This window comes from Mesocricetus auratus, unplaced genomic scaffold (assembly GCF_017639785.1).
Source record: "Mesocricetus auratus isolate SY011 unplaced genomic scaffold, BCM_Maur_2.0 Super-Scaffold_100003, whole genome shotgun sequence".
NCBI classification, from domain to species: domain Eukaryota; kingdom Metazoa; phylum Chordata; class Mammalia; order Rodentia; family Cricetidae; genus Mesocricetus; species Mesocricetus auratus.
This window is the reverse complement of record NW_024429188.1, coordinates 75,899,777-75,908,906: the sequence shown is the minus strand read 5'-3', so window position 1 is coordinate 75,908,906 and position 9,130 is coordinate 75,899,777. Positions and strand designations below refer to the sequence as shown.

Below are 9,130 nucleotides of genomic sequence, written 5' to 3'. Positions count from 1 at the left end.
GTAACTGATCAGACTATATTGTATGAAAATTTTATTTTCAATCAAATATATAAAATTAATTATAAGACTCGCTGAGGCATGGTGGTATATATTTTGTTATCAACCATTTCATTAGGGAAGCCCAACATGCTACACAGTAAAACACTTTCAAAAGAGCAACCAAATGTTGTAAGACCATAAGAAGCCAAATTCAATGATCACCCAGAAATGGAGATGTGATTTCCAGTACAAGCCATCAGATAAACCAAAATACTACTAAGCTTGCTTTTGCATTTCATTAAGACAAAACTGCCTGGCGGTGGTGGTGCACGCCTTTAATCCCAGCACTGGGGAGGCAGATACAGGTGGATCTCTGTGAGTTCGAGACTAACCTGGTCTACCAAGGGTTACAAGAGTTAGTACCAGGACAGCCTCCAAAGCCACAGAGAAACCCTGTCTCTAAAAACCAGAGAGAGAGAGAGAGAGAGAGAGAGAGAGAGAGAGAGAGAGAGAGAGAGAACGTTCAGAGCAGTCTTTAGACTGGTAGATGCTTTTGTTTAGCAATGAGATGTCATTAGTCCTGTGTCACTCTCTCACAACAAAGAAGATTCTGCAATTTCCCTTCCCCTCCACTCTTTTCCTTTAGTGTGTTAGTCCATTTACTGATATCACAATTAGCTAATTGTACTTTTATGTACCTACTAAGTTATCTTAAAAATGTACTATTTAGAAACAAGTAGAAATATATCACTAGAGGTCCAGGGAGATTGCTAAGCAGGTAAATGTGCTTGCAACACAAGCATGGCAAGTTTAATTCAATCCCAGAAGCCACATAAAGGCAGGAGAGAATTGACTTCACAAAGTTGTCATCTTGCCCCACACATAGGGTTGTAGCTCTAGTGTCACACACACACACACACACATGCACGCACACACACACATACACAGAGACATGAATAATAAATGTTTTCAATTACATTTTTTTGGTTTTTCGAGATAGGGTTTCTCTGTATTGTTTTGGAGGCTGTCCTGGAGCTCTCTCTTGTTACCCGCCAGCCTCTGCCTACCAGGTGCTGGGATTAAAGGCATGTGCAACATTTGTTATTATTGTTGTTGTTGTGTGTGTGTGTGTTTGTCCTTTTCATGGCTCATATGTGGACAGCTTTAGGGAGTTAGTTTTCTCCTGCCTCTGTGGGACCTAGAGGTTGAACTCACGTTATTATTTTATGAGTATGAAAGTTTCTTCTGCGTGTATGTATGTGTACCACATGCATATTTGGTGCCTGCAGAAATCAGAAGAGGGCTTCAGATTCCCCAGAACTACACTTACAGAAGATTGTGAGATGCCTTGTGGGTGCTGGGAATCAAACCCACTTGGTAGGCTCAACCAGTGAACCAACTCTCCAGTCCCCAAATTTGACCTTTTAAGATTCCGTATGAGAGATCATGTCTGTGTCTGGCTTATTTCTATTAACATATCCTTCACATTTATTTATGCTTTTAGAAATAATGTGATATCCTTTTTAAAAGACTCAATATTGTGTATATATATTTATCAAATTATTCACCCAAGAGCACAATTTGCTTCCATAACCTGTATAAGTGGTACATGCACATGTGCACACATAAATTTCCTTGAAATGATTATATTGTTTCTTAGAATATATTCTCAGAAGTTAGATTGCTAGATCATATGGTATTTCATGTTTTTGAGGAACGTCATTTTTTTCTAAATTGAGTATACTAATATACATTTCTAGCAATCATGTATAGTAATTGTCCCCCTCTTCTGAATCAACATTTGTTAACTTTTGAATTTTAGGTAATGGCCATCTTAGCAGGTAAAGGATGTTAGATCAGTGATTTTAATCTTACATATTTTTATTTGAATTAGAAACAAGCTAGCTTCACACGTCAATCCCAGCTCCCTCTCACATTCCTCCTCCCCTGCCCCCACCAACCCTCAACCCCCCACCCAGCCCCCACTCCACTCTCCAGGGTGGGTGAGACCCTTCATGGGGGATCTCCAAAGGTTGTCATATCATTTGGGGCAGGGCATTGACCCTCCCCCATGTGTGCAGGCTGAGAGAGCATCCCTTCGTTTGGAATGGGCTCCCAAAGTCCATTCGGATGACAGGGATAAATACTGATCTAGTACCCAAGGCCCCAAAGATTGCTGAGGCCTCCTCACTGACACCCACATTCAGGGAGTTTGGATCAGTCCCACACTGGTTTCTCAGCCATCAGTCTGGGGTCCAAGAGCTCCCCCTTGTTCAGGTCAGCTGTTTCTGTGGGTTTCACGTGCCCAGTCTTGACCCCTTTGCTCATCACTCCTCCCTCTCTGTCACTGGGTTCTAGGAGTTCAAATCAGTGTTTATCTGTGGGTATCTGCCTCTGCTTCCATCAGCCACTGGATGAAGGCTCTAGGATGGCTTTTAAGGTGGTCATCAATCTCATTATCGGGGAAGGGCATTTAAGGTAGCCTCTCCACTATCACTTAGATTGCCAGTTGGTGTCATCCCTGTAGATCTCTAGAAATCTCATTAGTGCCAGATCTCTCCTAAAACTTATAATGACCCCCTCCATTATGGTGTCTCTTATTCTTGCTGATTATATTAGTGCTATTAAGTGTCTTTTTGTCTACCCATTTGTCATTTGCATATATTCATTGGGGAAAAAATATATACTTGTATCCATTGCACTTTTTAAATTGAATTCTTCTTGTGCATTCATATGATTACTAACGGGAAGTTCTCCAAAGAACACATATATATTAAAAGATTCCTAGTTCTTCAGTTCAATAAAATAGTTGCCATCAGGCTGGTGATTTAACTTGGTGGCTAAAGGCACTTGCCACCAGGCTGTCCACCGGAGTTCTAGCCCCAAGATCCACGTAGTAAAAAGAGAGCACTGATTCTTGTAGGTTATACTCTGACCTCCATGTGCAGAAAGTGGCATCCTTCCCTGGCCCCAAAATAAATAAGTGAAAGAATAATAAACGAAATTTAAGAAATGGTTTCTGTGAGTGGAAATCTGGGAAAGTCTCAAAGCAGTTCTTCTAATGCATATCAAGGACATAATGCTAAGAAATGTTGTTGACTAAGAATGGAGGAGATCCGATAAAATTTGTTATTGAAAATCACAAGATCTTGAAGAACAACGCTATTTATAACAAAAAGGCTCTTTTCTAGAGTTGCCTTGTTTTAAAGCTGTTATTGATAATATTTTTCTTTTAAATTAAAAGTGTTTTAAAAACTAATTAAACACAAATATGACAAAACATGTAATAATGTAAATACAAATATTAGTAAGGAAAACAATATCAGGTTCACACAGTGATGCCAGATATCACTTACGTTGTGACCAACATTTCTGAAAATGTTTGGATATCATTGCTAAAAACAAAACATCAGAGAAGTAAACCAAAAACAGCGTAAAGCTTTCAGAAGAAAAAGGACATTTGTACATGAGAGAAAACAAATGGTCTCCACTAAAGAAAGGTCTGTGGCTCCAGAGGAAACATAAGAGCATACCACAGAACATAAGAAATGAACATTCTAAGTTTATTTTATTTTCTTTCATATTTGTTTTATAAACTTCAATTTATGAATGTTTAAATGTATATAATAAAATTTCACTACTATTCTTATACAATTATATATTTGCTAGAAGTCAAATTATTTGGGGATGCATGTCAAAATTCTTTAGAATGGTGCAAAGTAAATGTATGGAAATATAGTCCTTATAGTCTACATAAGTCTTCTCAATTGTCTTCTAGATTTGCAAGGTTTGGGATGATCATCAGAAAAAAGAATAAATTTCCTATATGCTGAGCTCACTGTCAGAAAGGATAACATATTCAAGTATTCAGGTAAGGATTAATTAAACCACAATATGACAAGTTTTGACAAAGATTTGTTTCTTAAAATTTTCAAACAATACAAAAAGGTATATAGGTGTAAAGTTAATCTATTTGTACTGTCACATTATAAAGCTCAGGTTTTACTGCTGATTCTTTTTTTCCTTAATATCTGACTTAGTTTAATTTCTGAGTTCTTCAAATAAATTTAAGACTTTGAGTATAAAGTAAACATTTTTGTATCTAGAAAATTCCTAAAAGTGTAAAAACCAATAAACACATAATGTGAAGCATATCAAGTTTCATGAAAACAATCATATCTACATGCTTAGTAACAGCATTTTTAGAAATTCAAGTTAAAATGATAAAATCAATATTGTATGTGAATCACCTTTTAATATATTAAGAGATTAATAATAGTTTCAAATATATGTTTATGGACTAGAGAGATGGTTCGGCAGTTAAGAACACTTGGTGTTCTTCCAGAGGACTCAGGTTCAGTTTCTAGCACCCACATGGTGGCTCACAACCATCTGTAACTCCAATCATAGGAGAACTGATCATCTTTTCTGGTATCCACAGGTACCAGATACATATGTAATACACAGATATACATTTAGGCAAAACACTCATACACATAAAAATAAGTTAGTTAAAAAATTATACTTACACTTTTCTTTAATATGTGTTTAAGTGCATCTGTTTATATGTGTCTATATGTTTAAATACATACATATAATATATTAATGTACAGTATATTTCAAAAAACGATGGAATAGAGAGGCTTACACTTAAAGGGAAAAACAATCTTAGAATGTACAATATATAATGCAAATATATAGTTTATTTTTTATTTTTCCATCATTAGAGTGAAATATTTGACATATAGCATGTGTTTAAATTTTCAGTATGCCTTGCAGGGCATGGTGGTGAACATCTTTAATCCCAGCACTTGGGATGCAGAGGCTGGTCTGGTAAACAAAACAAGTTCCAGGACTGTCTCAAAAAAAAAAAGAAAAAAGAAAAAAAGAAAAAAATTTAACTATACCAAATTTAATTTATATTGTTTAATGCTGACTGATGTAAATAGATTCTTCGATTCACAAAAGATAAATTTTGTTTTTGTACTTCATTCTGTGCTTTTTATTTAAATATCATATTGCCACTACAGTTCATGGCTAAAACTGTTCCATTCTCTCATGCAATCAATAACCAGGACCAACACTGCTTGACTTCCAGGGTCATTCACATTCAGGGTGATATGGCCATAGATAACTTTTCTGTTCTCTGTGGTGTCTGTGTTCTGATTTTATTTGAGCAGCCACTTTCCCCTAATAGTCTCTTATTTTCTTCCTTCGAATCTGACCCTAATTTAGAACAATAAAACTGTCAAGGTGTTTCTTGCATTCCAATCAACATTGTCTGCTTCCATATAGCTAGAAATTAATACAAAAGTCTCCTCTTACCTTATGAAAAGAAAGATGAAAAATATACTTCAGTGTATTTTTGTCTTCCATTCAAAGTATAAAATGCAACTATCTTTTTTATATGTTGTAGAAAATATCAAATCAAAAGGAGAAAATCAATTTGTACTAGATCAACTTTGCATAGCTAAAGGGTTATTGGTATACATATGCTTCAGTGGCTGTGTTTTGTTAAGATAGATAAAAACATGTTCTTATTCATGTTTTGCAAATATATATGAATACTATCCTATGATTGTTAATTATAATTATGATTATACATTCCGGGAAGATTTTAAAAACTCTTAGCGATTTGTTAGTTTAATACATAAAGTATTCTGATGTTTAATTATGACAATTACTGCTCATGCCTTACATCCAACAAGAAAGGCAATTCTCCATTTTCATGTACTTAATCACTCTAATAAGTGAATCTGTGCCTGTCGGTCTTGCATCTACCTATGTAGTTTGGGGTACCTGTCACAATCTGCAAGACAAGTGTTGGCATCACAGAAAAAAAAAGACTTAAAAAAGTCTTAGAATGGCAGTGAAACAGATTAAACAAAGTATCCATGATTCAGATTTTCCCAGACTATTGCACAGGAGTCAGTTTTTCAATTCAAGATAGATGGAACAAGAATTCATTGCTTGAGACTAAGGGAGGGTCAAATGAAAGGAATGATAAAATTGTAATTCTTATCCGGTCATCCTGGGATGTTTTACATTTTGAATTTTATATCTGGATTCTGACGTCCGTGTTCAAGTTTTTATCTTAGAAATGTCCCCTCTCCCATTTTTCTTTTTATTCTAGCTCTCAGTAATCACAGAGAACAGAAATATCTCACTCTTTAAGTTGTCTGAAATTCAAGTCATTACCTGAAAATCTATAGAAAGAATACTGTATGGCTTATGTTACCAAATATTAATATATACCACATTAAAACCCTCAGATATGCTATTAGTAGCCCATCAGAATCCAGAGCCAAAATTTTCTTTTTTCACATTGATAGCTTTTAATGTAAAAAATATAAATTTTCAGGAGACTAGAAAACTTAATAATGATGACTAGGTACATAGGAGACTATCTATTAATCCCATTGCTTGGCTTTGCTTTTATGTTACCAGTGAACCATGTGAGAGGCAGGTTACCTATTTTATTATTTTAAATATTATAGACATTCTAATCAATACAAATTTGCTTCTCATCTCTGCCACTTAATTGTGCAATTTTAAGTGATTTAGTTAACTGTCATGTATCTTAGTTCCTACTTCAATAAAATATATGTAGGTGTAATACTTACCTTAAGAGTTAAAAATATTCCAAATAATACCTGAAGTCAGAATTATTTGCTGCAACCATATCAATATCTCCATATGTCTCTATGTGTCCCAGGCTATCCTGGAACATACTATGTAGCACAGGCACATTTAGAAGTCACAACAATCCTTCTAATCAGTTTCTCAAATGATGGCATTACACAGGTGAACTAACAACTTGACTCAGAAAGACTACATATGTGGGTCTCTACATCTATGTCTGTTTCTTGTGCCTTTTCTTAGTGTCTTTTCCTTTTATATATTTGTATTATCCTATTCTGATATGTTAGGTTCTTGCTTTATATTATTACATTATGTATTTTATTATTATTCTTTAGAAGAATAATTAATTTATTTATTTTACAGCCTGACCGCAGTTTCCCCTCCCTCTTTTTCTACCATTCCCTCCCTCCACTTCCCCTCTAACTCCCCCCAATCTATTCCTCCTCCATTTCTGTTCAGAATGGGGCAGGCCTCCCATGGATATCAACAAAATATGGCATATCAAGTTGCAATAAGACTAAACACCTCCCCTTGTATTAAGGCTGAGCAAGGCAACCCAGTATGAAGAGTAGGTTCTCCAAAGCCAGCCAAAGCAATAGGGACAGACCCTGCTCCCATTGTTAGGAGTCGTGCAAGTAGACCAACTACACAACTGTAATATATGCAGAGTGCCTAGGTTAGTCCCACGCAGGCTTCCTGGTTTATGGTTCAGTCTCTGTGAGTTCCTATGAACCCAGGTTAGTTGATTCTGTGGGTTTTCTTGTGGTGTCCTTAACCTCTCAGGTTCCTACAATCCTTCCCTCTTTTCAACAGGATTTCCCAAGCTTGTCCTAATGTTTGGCTGTGGATCTCTGCATTTGTTTCTGCCAGTTACTGGATGAAGTCTCTCTGCTGACAACTGGGGTAAGTACCAATCTATGAGTATGGCAGAATATCATTAGATGTTATTCATTACATTGACTTTTTTCTCCAGTTGTGTTTTGTTCTATTATAGGTCTCTGGGTCATCCAGCCTGTGGGTCCTGGTGCTCCAGTCAGTGTCAGGGGTGGACTTGTTCTCCTTAAATTGGTTTTAGTCTAAACCAGTCATGCCTGTTTGTTTTCTGTTGAGAGATAGAAAGAGGATAGATCAAGATTGGAGGGGATGCAGGGAGGAATTGGAAGGTGTAGAGGGAAGGGAAACCATAATCAGGATATATTATATATTAAAAGCCCTTAGAAGTCTGTTTTCTTTTTTGTTTTTTGTTTTTTTGTTTTTGGTTTTTCGAGACAGGGTTTCTCTGTGGCTTTGGAGGCTTTCCTGGAACTCACTTAGTAGTCCAGGCTGGTCTCGAACTCACAGAGATCTGCCTGCCTCTGCCTCCCGAGTGCTGGGATTAAAGGCGTGCGTCACCACTGCCCGGCAGAAGTCTGTTTTCTAATGAGAGATATAAATGGAGTAGCTGGATGGGAGGGGATGTAGGAAAGAACTGGAAAGAGTAGAGGGAAGGGAAATTGTCTTTTCCTTTTTTAATTACTACAGAAATCATAATCGTGAAATATTATATGAGAAAAGAATCTCTTCAATAAAAGGAAAAATAAATGGAACACTATGAAACCTTAAAAAATAAATAAATCCCATTCCTTGGTATGGAAGACTTCAGGGTATATACTCAGGTGTGGAATTGGGCTCTTGACATGGGAAGTGGCACCATTGCTGGCTATGGCTCAGTGAGTTTTCAAAGAGGTTGTACCAGTGCACAGTTCCATGCCTCATATGAGGGTCCCCCCATGTTCCATATCTTCAACACTTGCTAATGTCAAACTTTAAAGTTGTTGCCAAGCTAATGGGTGTGAAATGGCATTTCAGAGTTTTAATGTGCAATTCTCTGTTTACAAATCAGGGAGACAAAAACATACTTAAACATACTTTGTTTATTGGACATTTGGCTTTACTTTTTTCTAAGTTAGCCATTGGTTTATTTGTCAGTGTTTTTATTGGTTCATGTATAGGAATTCTTTATTATAGTTATTAATCTTTTTTTCAGGCTGTGGCCCATTTGGTATCTTTATTCCATACAGCCGCAATTTTAAATTCATGTGATTATTTGATGAAGGTCATATTTTCCTCTTAGACTGTAAGTCCATGAGAAGAAGGACTGTCCCTAGTAATAAATGCAGTATTTTACATACCAGGAAGTCAATAAATACCTCGGACTGAACAAAAACAGAAAAGCTACATGTACAATTAAAATTACTTAGTCCCAATTAACATACCTATTACCAAAAATAAGAACTATAGTTAGTGAGGCTTTTTAAAAGGTCTCCCAGGAAACTATTCTGCTTTACAAGAATCAAAGAGCATCTCTTAAACCAGGGGGTTGTTCCCATGTGCAACCTCAGTACTCAGGAGGCAGAGTTTAAGGGCAGCCACAGCTACCTCTGTGTGATCTACAGAATGAGACCTTGTCTTCCCCCTTCCTTGCCAAATGCCTCATATACAGAAGATGGGAAGACTATAAATGCACCCA

The 9,130-nt window shown here is 36.4% G+C and overlaps 1 long non-coding RNA gene across 1 annotated transcript in view; it reads left to right on the top strand.

Moving 5' to 3' along the window:
• LOC121140019 overlaps positions 1–7,531 on the top strand; it is a 194,345-nt gene extending 186,814 nt beyond the window's left edge. Inside the window, exons 3-4 of the long non-coding RNA XR_005876842.1 lie at positions 3,758–3,850; positions 7,435–7,531. This is a non-coding gene — a long non-coding RNA (uncharacterized LOC121140019). The remainder of the gene's footprint in view (positions 1–3,757; positions 3,851–7,434) is intronic.
• The last annotated feature ends 1,599 nt before the right edge of the window (positions 7,532–9,130 follow it).